Source organism: Triticum aestivum, chromosome 5A (genome assembly GCF_018294505.1).
Source record: "Triticum aestivum cultivar Chinese Spring chromosome 5A, IWGSC CS RefSeq v2.1, whole genome shotgun sequence".
Taxonomy (NCBI): Eukaryota; Viridiplantae; Streptophyta; class Magnoliopsida; order Poales; family Poaceae; genus Triticum; species Triticum aestivum.
In genome coordinates this window covers 659,272,177-659,295,113 of record NC_057806.1, presented here as the reverse complement: position 1 = coordinate 659,295,113, position 22,937 = coordinate 659,272,177, and the positions used below count along the sequence as shown (strand labels likewise).

The window sequence follows — 22,937 nt, the reverse complement described above, 5'->3', positions numbered from 1 at the left end:
GCATCATGAATGAATTCAACAATATAACCATCACCTAAAGCATTCTTTTCACGATCTACAAGCATAGAAAATTTACTACTCTCCACATAAGCAAGATTCTTCTCATTCGGAATAGTGGGAGTATCATAAGAAACTCGAATACTATAAATTGTTTCCACATTAAAAGAGTAATGTTCAGAAAAGGGGTAACCATAATCATGACAAGTTTTATAAATATAATCACTACCTTTTATAGCATAAGTATCATCACAATAATCATCATAAGTAGGAGGCATGCTATCATCATTATAAATTTGCATATCAAAACTTGGGAGACTAAAAATATCATCATTGTTAAACTTAGCATCCCCAAGCTTGGGAAAACGTTAATTGCAGCAAATATATTCTCAAAAACATCATCTTCATCAAACATAGCATCCCCAAGCTTGGGCCTTTTCATATCATAAGCATAGTCACTTTCATCATTAATAGTATGGATAGCACCAATAGTATAGCAATTATCATATTCTTCCAAGCAAGTGCCAAAAAGATTTTCAAGATCACAAGAAGTATCATTATCTTCCACAATTATATTTTCATGAGGCACAATAGTAATATGAGCAGCATTATTTGGGAGAGATATATTTTTACCTCTCTTCCTTTTTCTTTTCTTCTTCTTCACTACATCATGTGTGGGTTCAATCCTCTTTTTGGAGCTCCTTATTAATGAGATTGGTTGAATAGGAGGCTCCTCCTCATTACCTGATTCATCATAAGAAATAATAGAAGGGTATTGGGAAGTCTCTTCCCTTTCGTTAGTATTCTCTTGATCCTCTATTTGTTTTATTTTCTTTATGTAGTTGGCAATATAAGGGTTTTCAATGCAATTCACCGCACAATACATATAAATTTCCTCTAGATCAAATTGAAGAACTCTATCAAGGGCAAATTTTCGAATATCCTTACTTATATGTTTCATTTCTTCGTAACCCATAAGCAAACTGAGTTCATTATAATGTGCAAGGGAAATCAAGTCATCACAATTTTTGTACACGATTAGATCATGAAACAATTTGCATCAGATAGCTAAATGACCATGTTCATTGCAAAGTCCACAAGTACGGCCAAGAAAATTTAAATTTTCAGCACAATCATCTAGCCTTTATTGCAACAATTTAGTTTCTAAGTACTTGTGCCTCTTGCAATATCTATCTTCCCTATTTGGTGTGTACTTACAAACCCAATGCACTCCAGAAAAATTGACATGTTTATAGGAGACATTTTCATCATAACTAGTGCAATCATCATTAGTACCATGGGTATTCAAGGAGTTCATACTAACAACATTGCAATCATGCTCATCATTCAAATATTTAGTGCCAAACATTTTAATGCATTCTTCTTCTAACACTTTGGCACAATTTTCCTTTCCATCATACTCACAAAAGATATTAAAAAGATGAAGCGTATGAGACAAACTCAATTCCATTTTTATAGTTTTTTTTATAAAATAAACTAGTGCTAAAACAAGAAACAAAAAGATACGATTGCAAGATCTAAAGATATACCTTCAAGCACTCACCTCCCCGGCAACGGCGCCAGAAAAGAGCTTGATGTCTACTACACAATCTTCTTCTTGTAGACGTTGTTGGGCCTCCAAGTGCAGAGGTTTGTAGGGCAATAGAAAATTTCCCTCAAGTGGATTACCTAAGGTTTATCAATCCATAGGAGGCGTAGGATGAAGATGGTCTCTCTCAAGCAACCCTGCAACCAAATAACAAAGAGTCTCTTGTGTCCCCAACACACCCAATACAATGGTAAATTGTATAGGTGCACTAGTTCGGCAAAGTGATGGTGATACAAGTGCAATATGGATGGTAGATAAATGTTTTTGTAATTTGAAAATATGAAAACAGCAAGGTAATTAATGATAAAAGTGAGCGTAAACGGTATTGCAATGCGTTGAAACAAGGCCTAGGGTTCATACTTTCACTAGTGCAAGTCCTCTCAACAATAATAACATAATTGGATCGCATAACAATACCTCAACATGCAAAAAGAGTCACTCCAAAGTCACTAATAGCGGAGAACAAACATAGAGATTATGGTAGGGTACGAAACCACCTCAAAGTTATTCTTTCCAATCAATCCATTGGGCTATTCCTATAAGTGTCACAAACAGCCCTAGAGTTCGTACTAGAATAACACCTTAAGACACAAATCAACCAAAACCCTAATGTCACCTAGATACTCCAATATCACCTCAAGTATCTGTGGGCATGATTATACGATATGCATCACACAATCTCAGATTCATCTATTCAACCAACACATAGGACCTCAAAGAGTGCCCCAAAGTTTCTACCAGAGAATCACGACGAAAACATGTGCCAACCCCTATGCATAGGTTCATGGGCGGAACCCGCAAGTTGATCACCAAAACATAGATCAAGTGAATCACGTTGTATCCCATTGTCACCACAGATACGCACGACAAGACATACATCAAGTGTTCTCAAATCTTTAAAGACTCAATCTGAAAAGATAACTTCAAAGGGAAAACTCAATCCATTACAAGAGAGTATAGGGGGGGGGGGGAGAAACATCATAAGATCCAACTATAATAGCAAAGCTCGCGATACATCAAGATCGTATCACCTCAAGAACACGAGAGAGAGAGAGAGAGAGAGAGATCAAACACATAGCTACTGGTACATACCCTCAGCCCGGAGGGAGAACTACTCCCTCCTCGTCATGGAGAGCACCGGGATGATGAAGATGGCCACCGGAGAAGGATTCCCCCCTCCGGCAGGGTGCCGGAACGGGTCTAGATTGGCTTTAGGTGGCTACGTAGGCTTCTGGCGGCGGAACTCCCGATCTATTGTGCTCCCCGAAGTTTTTAGGGTATATGGAGATATATAGGCGGAAGAAGTACGTCAGGGGGGCACGAGGGGCCCATGAGGGTGGAGGGCGCGCCCCCCTGCCTCGTGGCTTCCTTGTAGATCCCCTGACGTGCACTCCAAGTCTTCTAGGCTTCTTCTGATCCAAAAATAAGTTCCGTGAAGTTTCAGGTCAATTGGACTCTGTTTGGTTTTCCTTTTTTGCGATATTCTAAAACAAGGAAAAAATAGAAACTGGCACTGGGCTCTGGGTTAATAGGTTAGTCCCAAAAATCACATAAAATAGCATATAAATGCATATAAAACATCCAAGGTTGATAATATAATAGCATGGAACAATCAAAAATTATAGATACGTTGGAGACGTATCAGCCCCCAAATAGTACCACCTTTGCTATACATGCGGTTGCTACAAATTCATTCATGTGTACACCTGAGAACCAAATGTCTAGAGCTAGTTGGGAGAAACCAGCACCCGGGTCATACAAATTGAATACAGATGCAACTTTCTTTGAAGATGGTACTGGTGCTATAGCGACGATCGTGAGGTGGCGAGGCCATGGGCCCATGGCTGGAGTCGTCGAGCCCTTTGGCCATGCAGCAAATGCGGCGTCAACGGAAGCTTTAGCACTTCGTCGAGGGCTCCAACTTGTTCAACAGATTGGGTGTTCAAGGATTATTGTTGAATCTAACAGCTTGAAAGTAACTGATGCATGCAATGGAGTATCGGATATATTGGCACCATATGCTTCTACTCTCGCGGATTGTTTCCAACTCGCACATGGTACGTATCTTCGATTCGCTTCCAACATTGTTCGAGGGAAGCCAATAATTTGGCACACTATCTAGCTAGGCATGCTTACAATATTCAGTTGATCTATTGGTGGGATGATGAACCACCTAGTTTTCTTCTTCCACATGTCTTGAAGGATGTAACTCTGATAATTTTGCAATAAAGTGCCTTGAGGATTTCCCTTAAAAAAAGTTGATTTTTTTCTTGACCGGGCGGTCCGATGACCGATGGGTTCGGGTTGTTGCACACCAACCCCAGGCGTTCCATTTCATCAGGGAATGACTTACGTGGAAGTCGTGGCAAAAAAACAATCAACACTCGCTCATTTTGCAAAATGGGATGCTAGCTAACCTGCGAAATCGCCTTACTAATGTTGCCTCCGTAGAACTTGTTGCCATTTTGTCCTTGTTGCAGGATATCCAGACCAATGACACCACCGGAAAATGGTATCTTACCCATGGGCTACCGTTCTCCACTAAGAATGACGACAACCTTCTCACCGAACCGCCTGACCACGACTCAAACACCGGCCTTATTTGGGCCTCGCGCGTCCCCATCAAGGTGCAAGTATTTGGGTGGCTACTCTTCAAAGACCGCCTAAACTCCAAGTCCAACCCGTTCTGGAAGACCATTGTCACCGACACCATCTGCGCTCGTTGCACTGCCCTCTACAAGGACGTAGCTCGCATCTTCGTCCACTGCCCCGACTCCTACGCAGTGTGGGTGACTCTTCAGCTTATGGCTCCCACCACCATTGATGGCATTTGGGACACCGCCACGCCACCAGGACATGATGACGATATATGGCCTTCGGTGGCGCTCCATCCACTAGAAGATTTGGGATTCTAGAAACTCCATGGCTTTCCGCAGGACACGTCACCCTATGCATGTAACCGTGCAAAATATTGTATACAATTTTTCTCTTTGGACTGCTAGATTTTGGAGTTCTCAGCAGAAGGTCGGCGTCATGTCATGGCATCAATACCTGTCCTTGCGCACTAGTGCGACTCTATAAACTGGAATCAGGACACTTTGAGTAATGCATTCATTTCATGCCAGATGGGATCCCAGCCCGCTACTTCAAGCGAAATTGGGCGGTAATGAGGGAGCAGGTTATTGCAGGGGTAAAGGAGTTTTTCTGTATAGGGATCATATGCCCAAGGGGGTGAACAACACTTCCATTGTCCTCATCATGAAGATGGATAATCTCGAGAGGCTCACGGAGTTTCGTCCCATAAGTTTATGCGATGTCATCTACAAGGTGGTGGCAAAGTGCTTGATAAATCCGCTGAGACCTATTTTGGATTATATTATTTCTCTTGAGCAGAGCACCTTTGTTCTTGGGTGGATGATCACAGATAATGCATTAATCGCTTTTGAGTGTTCTCATTTTATTCAGAAGGAAAAGGACCCAAATAAAAGTTTTTGTGCGTACAAGCTAGACTTATCCAAAGCTTATGACAGGGTGGACTGGATCTTCTTGGAGCGAATGATGAAAAAGATGGGTTTTGCTCGCCAGTGGATCGACTGGATTATGGCTTGCGTCCCCTTGGTGAGATACACAGTTAAATTTAATGAAACCATCTTGGAATCGTTTGCACCGTCGCGCAAACTGCGGCAAGGTGATCCTTTGTCCCCATTTTTGTTCCTGTTTGTGACTGATGGTCTCTCTACTTTGTTGAAAGATGAATAGGAAAAGGTGATTACACTTCGCTGACAGTTTGCCGCAGAGCTCCAGGTGTGTCTGTGACGCCCCCGATTGGACCGTACACTAATCATGCACGCAAATGTGTACGACCAAGATCAGGAACTCACGGGAAGATATCATAACACAACTCTAGACACAAATTAAAATAATACAAGCTTTATATTACAAGCCAGGGGCCTCGAGGGCTCGAATACAAGAGCTCAATCATAGACGAGTCAGTGGAAGAAACAATATCTGAGTACAGACATAAGTTAAACAAGTTTGCCTTAAGAAGGCTAGCACAAACTGGGATACAGATCGAAAGAGGCGCAGGCCTCCTGCCTGGGATCCTCCTAAACTATTCCTGGTCGTCGTCAGCAGGCAGCACGTAGTAGTAGGCACCTCCGGTGTAGTAGGAGTCGTCATCGAAGGTGGCGTCTGGCTCCTGGGCTCTAACATCTGGTTGCGACAACCAGGTAGAAGGGATAGGGGGAAAAGAGGGAGAAAGCAACCGTGAGTACTCATCCAAAATACTCGCAAGCAAGGAGCTACACTACATATGCATGCATTGGTTCAACCGGAATAAGGCTATCATATGTGGACTGAACTGCAGAATGCCGGAATAAGAGGGGGATAGCTAGTCCTTTCAAGACTACGCTTCTGGCAGCCTCCGTCTTGCAGCATGTAGAAGAGAGTAGACTGAAGTCCTCCAAGTATCATCACGTAGCATAATCCTAACCGATGATCCTCCCCTTGTCGCCCTGTGAGAGAGCGATCACCGGTTGTATCTGGCACTTGGAAGGGTGTGTTTTATTAAGTATCCGGTTCTAGTTGTCATAAGGTCAAGGTACAACTCCAAGTCATCCTGTTACCGCAGATCATGGCTATTCGAATAGGTTAACTTCCCTGCAGGGGTGCACCACATAACCCAACACGCTCGATCCCATTTGGCCAGACACACTTTTCTGGGTCATGCCCGACCTCGGAAGATCAACACGTCGCAGCCCCACCTAGACCAACAGAGAGGTCAACACGCCGGTCTAAACCTAAGCGCCCGGGGGTCTGGGCCCATCGCCCTTAGCACACCTGCACGTTGCGTGGGTGGCCGGAAGCAGACCTAGCCTAGTAGGCGTTCCAGTCCAATCCAGCACGCGCCGCTCTGTTGCTGACATCACGAAGGCTTCGACTGATACCACGACGTCGAGTGCCCATAACTGTCCCCGCGTAGATGGTTAGTGCGTATAGGCCACTAGCCAGACTCAGATCAAATACCAAGATCTCGTTAAACGTGTTAAGTATCTGCGAACGCCGACCAGGGCCAGGACCACCTCTCTCCTAGGTGGTCTCAACCTGCCCTGTCGCTCTGCCTCAAAGTAACAGTCGGGGGCCGTCGGGAACCCAGGCCCACCTCTACCGGGATGGAGCCACCTGCCCCTTCAGCCCCCAACTCCGAACAGTACCACAGGTAATGTAACTGTGTAAAGTATATAGTATATGCCCGTGATCACCTCCCGAAGTGATCACGGCCCAGTAGTATAGCATGGCAGACGGACAAGAGTATAGGGCCACTGATGGAACACTAGCATCCTATACTAAGCAGTAGGATAGCAGGTAATGGTAACAACAGTAGTAGCAAGGCAGACTATGCATCAGGATAGGAATAACGGAAAGTAGTAACATGCTACACTACTCTAATGCAAGCAGTATAGAGAAGAGTAGGCGATATCTGGTGATCAAAGGGGGGGGGCTTGCCTGATTGCTCTGGCAAGAGAGAGGGGTCGTCAACTCCGTAGTCGTACTGGGTAGCAGCAGCGCCGGTCTCGATGTCTAGCGAGAGAGGAGGGGGGAAGAAACAATAAATATTAAGCAAACAGATGCATGACGATGCGTGACAAGACAAAGCGTGATGCTAGGCGTGCCCTAACGCGGTATGAGGTGGTACCGGTGAAAGGGGAAAACATCCGGGATAGTATTCCCGGCGTTTCGCGTTTTCGGATAGATGAACCGGAGGGGGGAAGTTGCGTGTTCGCTATGCTAGGGATGCGTGGCGGATGAACGGGTTGCGTATTCGAGTTCGTCTCGTCGTTTTGAGCAACTTTCAGGTACAAAGTTTTTCCATCGGAGTTACGAATTATTTTCTATGATTTTTCAAGGTTTTAACAATATTCCAAAATTATTATTAATTCGAAATAAAAGGGGAAATTGCTATGTGCACCCAGCAGAGTGCACACAGCAGGGCCACCGGAGGCTGATAGTGAGGTCAACAGTGCAGTCAACAGTCAACTGTTGACTGTTGACTGGTCAAAACTATAGATGGGGCCCAGATGTCATTCACACATATCTTGCATTTTCTTTTTAGGTGGATATTTAGTGGGGGGTCCACCTGTCATTTGCACTATACCTAACCACTGATTAGACTAACTAGTAGGAATACACACACAGAACACACACGCACACACAATGCCAGGGTTAAGAAAAGATAGCATTTTGTGATTTTTGTAGGATTTAAACCATGCATCAAATGAATTTGGTCCAGTGGAGTATTATGAAGTTTGTCAAGTGTACATTCTACTTATATTTATTTTTGGCCTGTTAGTAGTTGTTTAACCGGAGTTTAGGGGCTGCCGAGGGGGTTACTTGATGTAATATTTGTAAAGCTAACCATAGCAGCCTACGGTAGTTAGTAGTAATAGTAGGTTCAGTATAGCAGCAAACAACCGCAGTAGCAAGTAGCAGAGGCAAGGGCAGCAGCTAACAGCATCAACAGCAGTCAGCGAGCAGTGGCAGCGAGCGGCGCGAGGCCAGGGCGCGCGGGCGCACACGCGGAGGCGCGCACAGCGCACGCAGGGAGGACGAGCAGGGTGTGGCCCGGATGCAGGTAGCGCGCGGCAAGGGTCATGGGAGCACAGGCTCCGGCCATGCCAGCCACGAACGAGCATGGGGATGGCCGCCAACGAATGGATCGAAGTGAAAAACGGGGGAATCGGGGGAGGGCCTCACAGCGGGGTGCTTGGCGTGCTCGTTGTAGTCGGAGAGGACCGGAGGCGAGCGGATCAACGGCGTTGCAACGGCCGAAGGTAGAAGAAGATGAGGATGGCGAGCTTCCGGTGCGGGCGTCGTTGGAGGAGCCTCCCGGCTCCGATCCGCGCCGAAGGAGAGCGAGGGCGAGGCGGCAGGAGCCTCTCGACACAGAGAGGCGGCGAGGGGTGGCCGACGGCCACGCCGGCCGTGATGACGGGGTGACGACGGTAGCGATCGGGTGCGGGGCGGCTCTGGGTGAGAGAGAGGGCGACGAGGGAGAGAGGGGGCTAGTGGGCGATTAGGGTTCGCCGGGGAAGGGGTCGCCGTCCTTATAGGCGGGGGGGAGTCGGCGGATGGCCTCCACGGCGATGGCCGCGGCCGTGGCACGCATCGGCTCTGTCCATGATCCCCCGTGAACAGAGCGGAGGGGGCAGCGGGAGCAGGTGGGCCGGCTCGCTAGGTAGATGGGCCGGGTGGCCCAATGGAGGGGAGGCTTTGTTTTATCTTTTTATTCTTTGATTCTTTTCTTTTATTTAATTCTCCATTTTTATTTAAATGCTATAGTAAAAGAACTTAGTTAAACTTGAAATCTGGCTCATAATTCAAGAACAACATTGTGGTGTTGCATAAAAAGTTTTTGAGCCAAAGGAATTGTTCGGGCATTTTTAGAAATTTAATAAGTCATTTAATATGCTATTGGACCACTATATAATTTGGTGAGGCCATTTCTAATAATTCAAATGAGGTTGGTTAACTCATCACATTTTAATACTGAATAAATGCGACACCGCGAACATTTTTGTTTCACAGTTTGAAGAAATAATATTTTGACATGGAATTTAAATTTGAATTCGAACGCTGTTTGAATTAACGCGAGTTTAGCAACAGTAATTGTGGTGACGTGGCAACATTAGTGGAGGGTTAAAGTAGCTTAAATATCTAGGCGTCACAGTGTCTCACCTTTAGTTTGTAGATGACACACCGTTGTTTTTTAAGGCAGAGGAGGACCAAGCAAAAAAGGTACATGAAGTGCTAAATACGTATGCAAAAGCTACTGGGCAATTTATTAATCTGGCAAAGTGTGGCGCATTGTTTGGTACCTCTCGTGTTCTGGATAAACAGGAAGTAGTGGGAGCAATTCTGAATATAGGTACAGTTACCTTTGAGGAAAAGTATCTAGGGCTTACAACGCCCGACGGACGCATGTCGCGAGGTAAATTTCAAAATCTGTAGTCCAGACTAATGAAGAGGATTATTGCTTGGGGTGACACCCTCTCTCTTGCCGGTAAGTAAACGATGATTAAGGCTGTTGCACAGGCAATACCTACTTATATTATTGGTGTCTTCAAGCTTCCTATGTCAGTCTGTGATGATCTGAACAGAATTGTTCGTAATTTTTGGTGAGGTTCACCGGAGGGCAAGAGAAACACACACTGGATGGCATAGCCGAAAATTCAGGCACAGAAAAACAAGGGTGGACTGGGGTTCAGAGACTTCCGCCTCTTTAACCAGGCTCTCCTAGCAGACAGGCATGTCGCTTACTAACTAAACCCAACAGCTTATGCGCGCAGGTTCTCAAGGCCTGGTACTACCATGACGAACGCCTTGAGGATACGGTGTTCTCGAGGAATGCCTCCCCGACCTGGCAGGCTATTCAGCACGACCTGGAGCTCTTGAAGAAGGGCATCATATGGCCTGTCGCGGATGGCCAGGACATCCGCATATGGCGCGACCGCTGGCTTCCTAGGGAGCGCTCGTGCCAGCCCATCACGCAGCAGGGCACCTGTCACCTAAGGAGGGTGGCCGAGCTCCTGGATGGTGGTGGGTCCTGGCGCACAGACCTCCTCCGCCGCCACTTCCTCCCAACGGACATCGATGTGATCACCAGCATCCGCACCTCGCCGCACGTCACCGACGACATCATTGCCTGGGTGCTAGAGAAGAATGATATCTTCACCGTTCGGTCTGCCTATCGCCTTGCCATGGACGAGCACGAGCGTCCATTGGCTACCGCCATGAGCAGGGCACCGGATGGTCGTCGCGCCATCTAGAAGATCATATGGGGGTGCCCTGCTCCCCCTAAGGTACGTGTGTTTGCATGGAGAGTTGTGACTAATTCACTCGCTACTTGGGCCAACAAAGCCTCACAGCGCCTCGAGCTTACTAACGTTTGTCCCCTATGTGGTGTGGAACGTGAGGACGGATTTCACGCGCTTTGCAGGTGCCCACTGACTAGAGAGTTATGGCGGGTCATGGCCCTAGACTGGAACATTCCCAAGGTGGAGTCTGTCCGCAACATAGGGCCAAAGTGGTTATTCACGATGTTGGAACCCCTGGATGAAACGGCGAGGCTGGTCGTGATCATGATCATGTGGAGAATCTGGCATGCGCGTAACGAGATCACACATGACAAACTGCAACCCCCCCCCCCCCCCCCCCCCCCCCGTTGAGGCGTCTCGACGCTTCTTACATGGCTACATCACTTCACTCCTGTGCATACAACAGTACCTAGGTGATAATTTAGAGAAGGGGAAGATGGTGGTCGGTTCTACTCAGACGCGTGTGAGGCCTAGTCCGGTGGCAAAGGTGCGACCACATTGGATCCCCCTAGCCGGGGCTGGGCTAAGCTCAACACGGACGGGAGTTTTGTCGCGCCCACAGGTGCGGCCGAAGGAGGGATGGTCCTACGGGATGATAGAGGTGATATCATCTATAGCGCATGCAGGGAGCTTCGTACATGTGATAATGCGTTGGAGGCTGAGCTCTCAGCTTGTAGAGAGGACCTGGATCTGGCCTTACACTGGACCACATTGCCTATCATCATTGAGATTGATAGTGTCGAGGCAATGTCGATGCTTGGAGCACCCACGAAAGACATGTCGCAACACCGTAGACTCGTAGAGGAAATAAACAGATTAGTTGAGCTAGATGCCAGGGAGATTTTGTTCACCCATTGTAGCCACTGGCAGAACAATGTTAGCCATGAGCTGGCCGCGTACAGCCGTAGTACCCCACGTACTGGAGTCTGGTTTACTGTTGGGCCGAACTCTGTTGTAAACTTGGCTATGGCTGAGAGGCCCCCTTGAGCAATGAGAGAACTTTCTCCCCCCTCCTTTATAGAGGGAGTACATCTCCAACAATCGGTGGCAACATTCCGTGTGTGTGTGGCCGATGCAGCTATCCTCCGAGCCAAGCTGGATTCCTTTACACGTGCAGAGTCCAGCAGACTGACTCGACAAACAACTGATACAAGATGGGAGTACAATAACACAACATCGGATGCAAAGCGCAGATGACACCGCGCCGGCGACTTCTATGTCTAAGTCTAACACATTCCATATATGATATGCGGAGGATGCTCTGCTCGGCCTCTCGCCGGAGCCGAGAGCACTTGGCACGGTGACGTAAACTGATGGCTCTAGCTGAAACGAGGCATGTACTCTGGTAGCCCGCTGCTGGGCCGCCTCCGTCAGCCACTGCGATTGACGCTCGACCGAGCTCGCCATACTCCCCTCGAGCTTACTGGTCATCGACGTGCCTCCGCTATCATCACCGTCCCAGGCCGCCCCTTCCGGCGGCAGCCACACGAACCTTGGTTTCATGAGAGGCACCTCGGGCGGCGGTGCCGACTTGGCTATGACTTGCACCACCTCAGGCATCGTCGGCCGGTCCGACGGGTTTGGGCTGCTGCATGCCAGGCCCAGGAGCAGCAGGCATTCGGCGTCACCGCCAGCGTGCAGCTGCAGGCTGTCCTCGTCCGGAGAAGAACTAGAGATCAACATGGGATCGACGCACTCCAGTAGCGTCCCCTCAGTGAGATACACAGTAAAATTTAATGAAACCATCTTGGAATCATTTGCACCGTCGCGCAAGCTGCGGCAAGGTGATCCTTTGTCCCCATTTTTGTTCCTGTTTAAGACTGATGGTCTCTCTGTTTTGTTGAAAGATGAAGAGGAATTGGTGATTACACTTCGCTGAAAGTTTGCCGCAGAGCTCCAGGTGTGTCTCACCTTTAGTTTGTAGATGACACACTGTTGTTTTTTAAGGCAGAGGAGGACCAAGCAAAAAAGGTACAGGAAGTGCTAAATACGTATGCAAAAGCTGCTGGCCAATTTGTTAATCTGGAAAAGTGTGGCGCATTGTTTGGTTCCTCTTGTGTTCTGGATAAACAGGAAGTAGTGAGAGCAATTCTGAATATAGGTACAATTACCTTTGAGGAAAAGTATCTAGGGCTTACAACGCCCGACGGACGCATGTCGCGAGGTAAATTTCAAAATCTGTAGTCCATACTAATGAAGAGGATTATTGCTTGGGGTGACACCCTCTCTCTTGCCGGTAAGTAAACGATGATTAAGGCAGTTGCACAGGCAATACCTACTTATATTATGGGTGTCTTCAAGCTTCCTATGTCAGTCTGTGATGATCTGAACAGAATTGTTCGTAATTTTTGGTGAGGTTCACCGGAGGGCAAGAGAAACACACACTGGCTGGCATAGCCGAAAATTCAGGCACAGAAAAGCAAGCATGGACTGGGGTTCATAGACTTCCGCCTCTTTAACCAGGCTGTCCTAGCAGACAGGCATGTCGCTTACTAACTAAACCCAACAGCTTATGTGCGCAGGTTCTCAAGGCCCGGTACTACCATGACGGACGCCTTGAGGATACGGTGTTCTCGGGGAATGCCTCCCCGACCTGGCAGGCTATTCAGCACGGCCTGGAGCTCTTGAAGAATGGCATCATCTGGCGTGTCGGGAATGGCCAGGACATCCGCATCTGGCGCGACCGCTGGCTTCCTAGGGAGCGCTCGTGCCAGCCCATCACGCAGCATGGCACCTGTCACCTAAGGAGGATGGCCGAGCTCCTGGATGGTGGTGGGTCCTGGCGCACAGACCTCCTCCGCCGCCACTTCCTCCCAGCGGACATCGATGTGATCACCAGCATCCGCACCTCGCCGCACGGCACCGACGACATCATTGCCTGGGCGCCAGAGAAGAATGATATCTTCACCGTTCGGTCTGCCTATCGCCTTGCCATGGATGAGCACGAGCGTCCATTGGCTACCGCCACGAGCAGGGCACCGGATGGTCGTCGCACCATCTGGAAGATCATATGGGGGTGCCCTGCTCCCCCTAAGGTACGCGTGTTTGCATGGAGAGTTGTGACTAATTCACTCACTACTTGGGCCAACAAAGCCTCACGGCGCCTCGAGCTTACTGACGTTTGTCCCCTCTTTGGTGTGGAACGTGAGGACGGATTTTACGCACTTTGCAGGTGCCCACTGACTAGAGAGTTATGGCGGGTCATGGCCCTGGACTGGAACATTCCCAAGGTGGAGTCTGTCCGCAACATAGGGCCAGAGTGGTTATTCACGATGTTGGAACCCCTGGATGAAACGGCGACGCTGGTCGTGATCATGATCATGTGGAGAATCTGGCATGTGCGTAACGAGATCACACATGACAAACTGCCACCCCCCGCTGAGGCGTCTCGACGCTTCTTACATGGCTACATCACTTCACTCCTATGCATACAACAGTACCCAGGTGATAATTTAGAGAAGGGGAAGATGGTGGTCGGTTCTACTCAGACGAGTGTGAGGCCTAGTCCGGTGGAAAAGGTGCGACCACGTTGGATCCCCCTAGCCGGGGCTGGGCTAAGCTCAACACGGACGGGAGTTTTGTCGCGCCCACAGGTGCGGCCGAAGGAGGGATGGTCCTACGGGATGATAGAGGTGATATCATATATAGCGCATGCAGGGAGCTTCGTACATGTGATAATGCGTTGGAGGCTGAGCTCTCAGCTTGTAGAGAGGACCTAGATCTGGCCTTACACTAGACCACATTGCCTATCATCATTGAGATGGATAGTGCCGAGGCAATGTCGATGCTTAGAGCACCCACGACAGACAGGTCGCGACACCGTAGACTCGTAGAGGAAATAAACAGATTAGTTGAGCTAGATGCCAGGGAGATTTTGTTAACCCATTGTAGCCACTGGCAGAACAATGTTAGCCATGAGCTGGCCGCGTATGGCCGTAGTATCCCACGTACGGCAGTCTGGTTTACTGCTGGGCAGAACTCTGTTGTAAACTTGGCTATGGCTGAGAGGCCCCCTTGAGCAATGAGAGAACTTTCTCCCCCCTCCTTTATAGAGGGAGTACATCTCCAACAATCGGTGGCAAGATTCCGTGTGCGTGTGGCCGATGCAGCTATCCTCCGAGCCAAGCTGGATTCCTTTACACATGCAGAGTCCAGCAGACCGACTCGACAAACAACTGATACAAGATTGGAGTACAATAACACAACATCGGATGCAAAGCGTAGATGACACCGCGCCGTGACTTCTGTATCTAAGTCTAACACATTCCATATATGATATGCGGAGGATGCTATGCTCTGCTCGGCCTCTCGCCGGAGCCGAGAGCACTTGACACGGTGACGTAAACTGATGGCTCCAGCTGAAACGAGGCATGTACTCTGGTAGCCCGCCGCCGCCGTCAGCCCCTGCGATTGACGCTCGACCGAGCTCGCCATACTCCCCTCGAGCTTACTTTTCATCGACGTGCATCCGCTATCATCACCGTCCCGGGCCGCCCCTTCCGGCGGCGGCCACACGAACCTTGGTTTCATGAGAGGCACCTCGGGCGGCAGCGCCGACTTGGCTATGACCTGCACCACCTCAGGCATCATCGGCCGGTCCAATGGGTTTGGGCTGCTGCATGCCAGGCCCAGGAGCAGCAGGCGTTCGGTGTCACCGCCAGCGTGCAGCTGCAGGCTGTCCTCGTCCGGAGAAGAACTAGAGATCAACATGGGATCGACGCCCTCCAGTAGCGTCCCCTCGGTGAGATACACAGTTAAATTTAATTAAACCATCTTGGAATCGTTTGCACTGTCGCGCAAGCTGCGGCAAGGTGATCCTTTGTCCCCATTTTTGTTCCTGTTTATGACTGATGGTCTCTCTGCTTTGTTGAAAGATGAAGAGGAAAAGGTGATTACACTTCGCTGAAAGTTTGCCGCAGAGCTCCAGGTGTGTCTCACCTTTAGTTTGTAGATGACACACTGTTGTTTTTTAAGGCAGAGGAGGGCCAAGCAAAAAAGGTACAGGAAGTGCTAAATACGTATGCAAATGCTATTGGGCAATTTATTAATCTGGCAAAGTGTGGCGCATTGTTTGGTTCCTCTTGTGTTCTGGATAAACAGGAAGTAGTGAGAGCAATTCTGAATATAGGTACAGTTACCTTTGAGGAAAAGTATCTAGGGCTTGCAACGCCCGACGGACGCATGTCGCGAGGTAATTTCAAAATCTGTAGTCCAGACTAATGAAGAGGATTATTGCTTGGGGTGACACCCTCTCTCTTGCCGGTAAGTAAACGATGATTAAGGCTGTTGCACAGGCAATACCTACTTATATTATGGGTGTCTTCAAGCTTCCTATGTCAGTCTGTGATGATCTGAACAGAATTGTTCGTAATTTTTGGTGAGGCTCACCGGAGGGCAAGAGAAACACACACTGGCTGGCATAGCCGAAAATTCAGGCACATAAAAGCAAGGGTGGACTGGGGTTCAGAGACTTCCGCCTCTTTAACCAGGCTCTCCTAGCACACAGGCATGCCGCTTACTAACTAAACCCAACAGCTTATGTGCGCAGGTTCTCAAGGCCCGGTACTACCATGACGGACACCTTGAGGATACGGTGTTCTCGAGGAATGCCTCCCCGACCTGGCAGGCTATTCAGCACGGCCTGAAGCTCTTGAAGAAGGGCATCATCTGGCATGTCGGGGATGGCCAGGACATCCGCATCTGGCGCGACCGCTGGCTTCCTAGGGAGCGCTCGTGCCAGCCCATCACGCAGCAGGGCACCTGTCACCTAAGGAGGGTGGCCGAGCTCCTGGATGGTGGTGGGTCCTGGCGCACAGACCTCCTCCGTCGCCACTTCCTCCCAGCAGACATCGATGTGATCACCAGCATCCGCACCTCGCCGCATGTCACCGACGACATCATTGCCTGGGCGCTAGAGAAGAATGATATCTTCACCGTTCGGTCTGCCTATCGCCTTGCCATGGACGAGCACGAGCGTCCATTGGCTACTGCCACGAGCAGGGCACCGGATGGTCGTCGCGCCATCTGGAAGATCATATGGGGGTGCCCTGCTCCCCCTAAGGTACGCGTGTTTGCATGGAGAGTTGTGACTAATTCACTAGCTACTTGGGCCAACAAAGCCTCACGGCGCCTCGAGCTTACTGACGTTTGTCCCCTCTGTGGTGTGGAACGTGAGGACGGATTTCACGCGCTTTGCAGGTGCCCACTGACTAGAGAGTTATGGCGGGTCATGGCCCTGGACTGGAACATTCCCAAGGTGGAGTCTGTCCGCAACATAGGGCCAGAGTGGTTATTCACGATGTTGGAACCCCTGGATGAAACGGCGACGCTGGTCGTGATCATGATCATGTGGAGAATCTGGCATGTGCGTAACGAGATCAGACATGACAAACTGCCACCCCCCGCTGAGGCGTCTTGACGCTTCTTACATGGCTACATCACTTCACTCTTGTGCATACAACAGTACCCAGGTGATAATTTAGAGAAGGGGAACATGGTGGTCGTTTCTACTCAGACGAGTGTGAGGCCTAGTCCGGTGGCAAAGGTGCGACCACGTTGGATCCCCCTAGCCGGGGCTGGGCTAAGCTCAACACGGACGGGAGTTTTGTCGCGCCCACAGGTGCGGCCGAAGGAGGGATGGTCCTACGGGATGATAGAGGTGATATCACCTATAGCGCATGCAGGGAGCGTCGTACATGTGATAATGCGTTGGAGGCTGAGCTCTCAGCTTGTAGAGAGGACCTGGATCTGGCCTTACACTGGACCACATTGCCTATCATCATTGAGATGGATAGTGTCGAGGCAATGTCGATGCTTAGAGCACCCACGACAGACAGGTCGCGACACCGTAGACTCGTAGAGGAAATAAACAGATTAGTTGAGCTAGATGCCAGGGAGATTTTGTTCACCCATTGTAGCCACTGGCAGAACAATGTTAGCCATGAGCTGGCCGCGTACGGCCCTAGTACCCCACGTATGGCAGTCTGGTTTACTGTTGGGCCGAACTTTGTTGTAAACTTGGCTATGGCTGAGAGGCCCCCTTGAGCAATGAGAGAACTTTCTCCCCCCTCCTTTATAGAGGGAGTACATCTCCAACAATCGGTGGCAAGATTCCGTGTGCGTGTGGCCGATGCAGCTATCCTCCGAGCCAAGCTGGATTCCTTTACACGTGCAGAGTCCAGCAGACCGACTCGACAAACAACTAATACAAGATTGGAGTACAATAACACAACATCGGATGCAAAGCGCAGATGACACCGTGCCGGCGACTTCTATGTCTAAGTCTAACACATTCCATATATGATATGCGGAGGATGCTATGCTCTGCTCGGCCTCTCGCCGGAGCCGAGAGCACTTGGCACGGTGACGTAAACTGATGGCTCCAGCTGAAACGAGGCATGTACTCTGGTAGCCCGCCGCCGCCGTCAGCCACTGCGATTGACGTTCGACCGAGCTCGCCATACTCCCCTCAAGCTTACTTGTCATCGACGTGCCTCCGCTATCATCACCGTCCCAGGCCGCCCCTTCCGGCGGCGGCCACACGAACCTTGGTTTCATGAGAGGCACCTCGGGCGGCGGCGCCGACTTGGCTATGACCTGCACCACCTCAGGCATCGTCGGCCGGTCCAATGGGTTTGGGCTGCTGCATGCCAAGCCCAGGAACAGCAGGCGTTCGGCGTCACCGCCAGCGTGCAGCTGCAGGCTGTCCTCGTTCGGAGAAGAACTAGAGATCAACATGGGATTGACGCACTCCAGTAGCCTCCCCTCGCGATGGAGGCGCCACACCCGGTCGGTGATATGGACGTCGTCGTCGTCATCCGCCGCCCGATGAATGAGCACCTGCTGGCCCGTGACGACCTCGAGGATGAGCACCCCGAGCGCGTAGATGTCGGTCTGCCGCGTCGCCTTGCCGAACATACCGTACTCCGGCGCGATGTATCCCCGGGTGCCACCGTAGACGGTGGCGGAGTTCCTATCGACGGCGACGGTGCAGGCAAGTCCAAAGTCGCCGAGGCGGGCGGAAAAGCTCGAGTACAGCATCACGTTGCTCGCCTTTATGTCGCAGTGGAGGACCATAGGCTCGTACTCGTGGTGGACGTAGTGCAGCCCGGTGGCTACGTCTCTGACGATCTCGTACCGGGTGGCCCATTGCTGGATGGCCGCCGCGTCAGTGCCTCGCTCCCGTTGCTGCCCGGTGTGACCGCCGCCTCTGGGGAAGAGATGTCGGTCCAAACTTCCATTGGTCATGAACTCGAACACAAGTAGGGGCTCTCCTTTATTGTTAGACCAACCTGAAAATACATGCACATTTGTGTATGCAGCATGTAAAATTAGTCCTTTGCGGCTTTGCGCTGTATATTGTACAAGTACGTAGATACTCCCTCCGGTCCCATAATATGAGACCTTATTACGTTCGATTTGAGAGAGTATATTAATTGCAACCTAGAGATTATGTGTAAATAAAGGGATTGCACATTTCAACTTCAGTGTAATGACTGGCAAATCTCAACAGGTTAACATCTAATTATGCTTGCCACCATGGCCACCACTCGATAAGAGATTCAAAGACCACGCTTTTTAAATTTGCAAACCGCTCCCAATTTTATGGAACTGCAAAAATGTCTTATATTTAGTTACAGAGGTAGTACTTCACAATGTTATGGTTACTAAAAAAACAAAAGCAACTAAAAAAGTGTTTAATTTATTTTAGGAACATTCATGATATATTAGAAAAAAATTATAATACCATTAAATATAAATCTTAGAGTTCCAAAAATGGAGAAATAAAAAAGTTTAGGAATATCCATGGAAACTAGGAAATGTTATGATTTTCCATATATATATATATATATATATATATATATATATATATATATATATATATCTAAATAATCATATTTGTGTCTTCTTTGCTTTCTTGCTTTAATTTGAAGAAAACTTAAGAAATTTTTTCTCTAAAATTTTATTTATGTTTCATCAATATTTTCTTGAATATTTTTTATTTCCTACATCAAAGATTTTAAAATATAACTTTTTATGCATATTAAATTTATTTAAAATGGATTCTTCAACATTTAATTGAAGTTAGAAGTCAAATTTGTCTAACTTTAGAGTTTAGGGACAAAATTGAAATTAACCAATAGTTGAGGGATCAGAAGTATACTATTCTTTATAAACATGGTGATCGGGAAATAGTGCAGCAGCCAATTAAAGAACATTTCTAGCCATCGTTTTCTTGTTTTTCTTCATCTCAAAATTAGTCAAAGAGTGAACCCATGGATGAAACCATGTGACTTTTTTATGCAAAGCACCTTTCGCTTGTGTAGTGGTCAGGTATTTAAGAAACTAGATGGTACCCCACGTGTTCCTGCGGAAATAAGTTCCAATATAATTCAATGAGATTTGTTTGCGTGGAACATGAATATTTGGATTTATGAGAAACAAAAACAAAAACTACACATTATATATTGTATTTGATTATTATATAGTTGAAATTATTTATTGACTATAAGTCGCATAATACAATGGAGAACTTTTTCCCATGTGTGTTGAGTGGGTCCTTAATGAGATGGCATGTGTGTGATGAGGTAGAATATGTGCATGTTGAGATAAATAAAAATTATGGGGATGAACTAAGACCATGTCGAGTAGCTTCCCAAAACAATTCCTCTACAGTGCTTATATTGGGGCGCTGTGCATCGAAGTGCGTTTTTTTGTCAGCTTCCCCTAAATGCGTTTTTTTTAAGAATAAGGAAGCTGTTGGAGATGCTCTAATACTGGAAATCTATCTCTCATGCATATTGTGATGGGCCTTTGATAAGGTCCCATGTGTGCATGTTAAGATAGTATGAATAACGGGGATCAATTATTTAGGTACATAGGATTTGTTGACCCTTTGGAAAACAACATCTAAATAACCATTATCAATACAATTTATGTGCCAATGACTCGGTGATCATAGTAAGATATGTTGAATTACAGATATGAGCCAATTTCTTGAATTTTTGGTCATGACATGGTTTGTGGGATGTTTCCAATGGACATATTGTTACATAGATTCTCAATTAAATTACTCCCACCGGTCCTTTTTACACCGCATATAAGATTATTTGTCTGAAGATAAAGTTTAACCAACTTTATAGAAAGAAATTTCAACATTCACAAATAATTATTTCTAAGTTGATGAATTTTAACGTTGATTCTTTATCTAATGGTGAGCAACGTAATTAATTTGTCACTGTGTTAAAATGGTTCAAAAAATCTTCCGAGTCAGTGATTAATCTTCCAATTTATCGCTAATTGGGGGGTGACCGATAAGATTATGCCTTATCTTTGCCGTTTATCTTTGGACCGATTTATCGCTCTGACAAGCGATTTATCTGGAATCTATCGATAAATCGGACCTATTCATAGCACTATGTTCTTAGTTTATTTCTGTTTTGTGGACCTTGTTACGCAATATGTATTGTTGTCCTATTTTGTTTGTCATTATACGAGGATTCAAAGGCTAGGAATCAAGGTAACACTTTTGTCCAATATTGTCTTGGTGCTGAATATAGCGTATTTTAGTATTGGGAACCTAAGATTTGCAAAAAAAAAAAAATCCAATTAATAGTCGACTGATAAAATCGATTAATCTCTAATCCCTCGCTGACCGACACGATAACGATAAGCGATATCCTTAACATTAAAAATAATGCATATATACTTCTTTGGAAAAAAAAACAGAGAATATGTAACGCATAATCGTGGTATGTGCTTACCGATGAGAGGGACGATGTTCTTGTGGCGTAGCCGGTTGATGATGCTGACCTCGGCGAGGAAATCTTCGTAGCGTCGGTTCTCCACGTCGCGCGGGAACCTCTTGACGGCCACGTCCATGGGTCGTTCCGTCTTGGAAGCGGCGGCTGGGAGCGTGCACCTGTACACGGTTCCAAACCCGCCACCGCCGAGCTTCATGGCTTCGTGGGAGTTGCCGGTGGCCTTCTTGATGTCTGCGAACTCCACCTTGGTGGGCATCCCGGGGAGGCGCTCCATGGACCTGGCGAGCTGGTCCAGGTCCTTGTGCCACCCCCTGTACCTCGAGTTGAAGTAGCACGTCAGGCCGATGGCCATCAGGATGGTGGCAGCTACGAATACGACTACGAGGACCACGGATCCGTAAGCACTGAGGACGAGTTTCCTTGCGATGCTGCCCAAAGCGAGGGCTTTGACCTGGATCGTCGCGTTCCAGCGAACCCCATAGTGGCGTACGGTACCTGCTCCGCCGTAGAGAGGAGGCCGAAGCGCGCGATCGGGGTTACGCCGGTATGCTTCAGGGGAACCTCAGCTATGGGGCTGTCAGGCTTGGGATTGGCTTGAACGTCCGCGTAGAACGACAGGCTGCGCCCCGCATGGTCGTAGTCGATCCACACGGTGCAGTCCTTTGCGACGGCACCTAATGTCGGAATGATACTGATATCGGCGACTATGATGTGATAATAATCTTCGTCGTACTCCGTGATCGTAAGGTTGGACAGCACACCGATCCTGACAGAGACTTGGCTGCCGGAGACGTCAGCACTCAGGGACGTAGAGTTGGCGAGGTCGAGCGGGCCAACATCTCTTGCCAACAGTCGCTTGATCGGTAAGGAGCTGTTTATTAGTGTCCAAGGGAAGATGAGGAAGGCGAGGCCATCCCGGCTGGACGGGCTCGGGTTCCACAGCGGCTGATATGAGATGGTGGCGTTGAACGACTCATCGTCGACGTCCAGCCCGTCGGGGTCGATGGTGGACAACACTCGGGTGTTGTTCACGTCGGAGTAGGAGAGGTTGCGTTCGACCCCGGATGCTTTGTCGATCACATAGAATTCGGAGCCGACGCACTCCAAGGTGATTTTGTCTTTCTGATTGGAATCACGGCTTTTGCACGGCTGCGCCTTCGCGTGGGAGAAGAACGTGATCGATAGGAGGAGGAGGATGCTGCAGAGACATGGGAGAATCTGTTTCGGCGGAAAGGCCATTCTAGCTACGTTTCGCCCGGTCGTAGCTAGGCAGGTAGCAAAGCTGCTTCTATCGGCCTCACACATAGCAACTAAATCTCGCTTGGTTATATACTAGTGGCCAGTGGGATCTTGAGAAGGCGGTTCTGTCACCCCACACCTACGCTTCACAGAAGTTTCGATCAACTATGTAACTTGTAGAACGCAACAAATTTATCTACGTATGGCTTTCCACCACAAGTTCCCTATTTTGGGCGGACCTGCGAGCTGCCACAGACGCTTCCATCTTCAAAATCTTCAAATCTCCAGCAATTGTTCACCCTTTGACCCAACGAAGACGAACTGCGCCAATCTTCAAACCTTTTACTAGTGACTAGTTCTCGATACGCCGATCGACCTGACTCTCTGAAGTTCCCAAGTTATTCCAGATTAATTCCAAGCCCAGCTGTCCACCGGGAAACCTTCAGATAGCTCTAC

General features: G+C 48.3%; 1 pseudogene; it reads right to left on the bottom strand.

Moving 5' to 3' along the window:
* Nucleotides 1-11,584: 11,584 nt before the first annotated feature.
* Nucleotides 11,585-22,481, bottom strand: LOC123101742 (probable L-type lectin-domain containing receptor kinase S.7; annotated as a pseudogene).
* Between the last annotated feature and the right edge of the window lie 456 nt (nucleotides 22,482-22,937).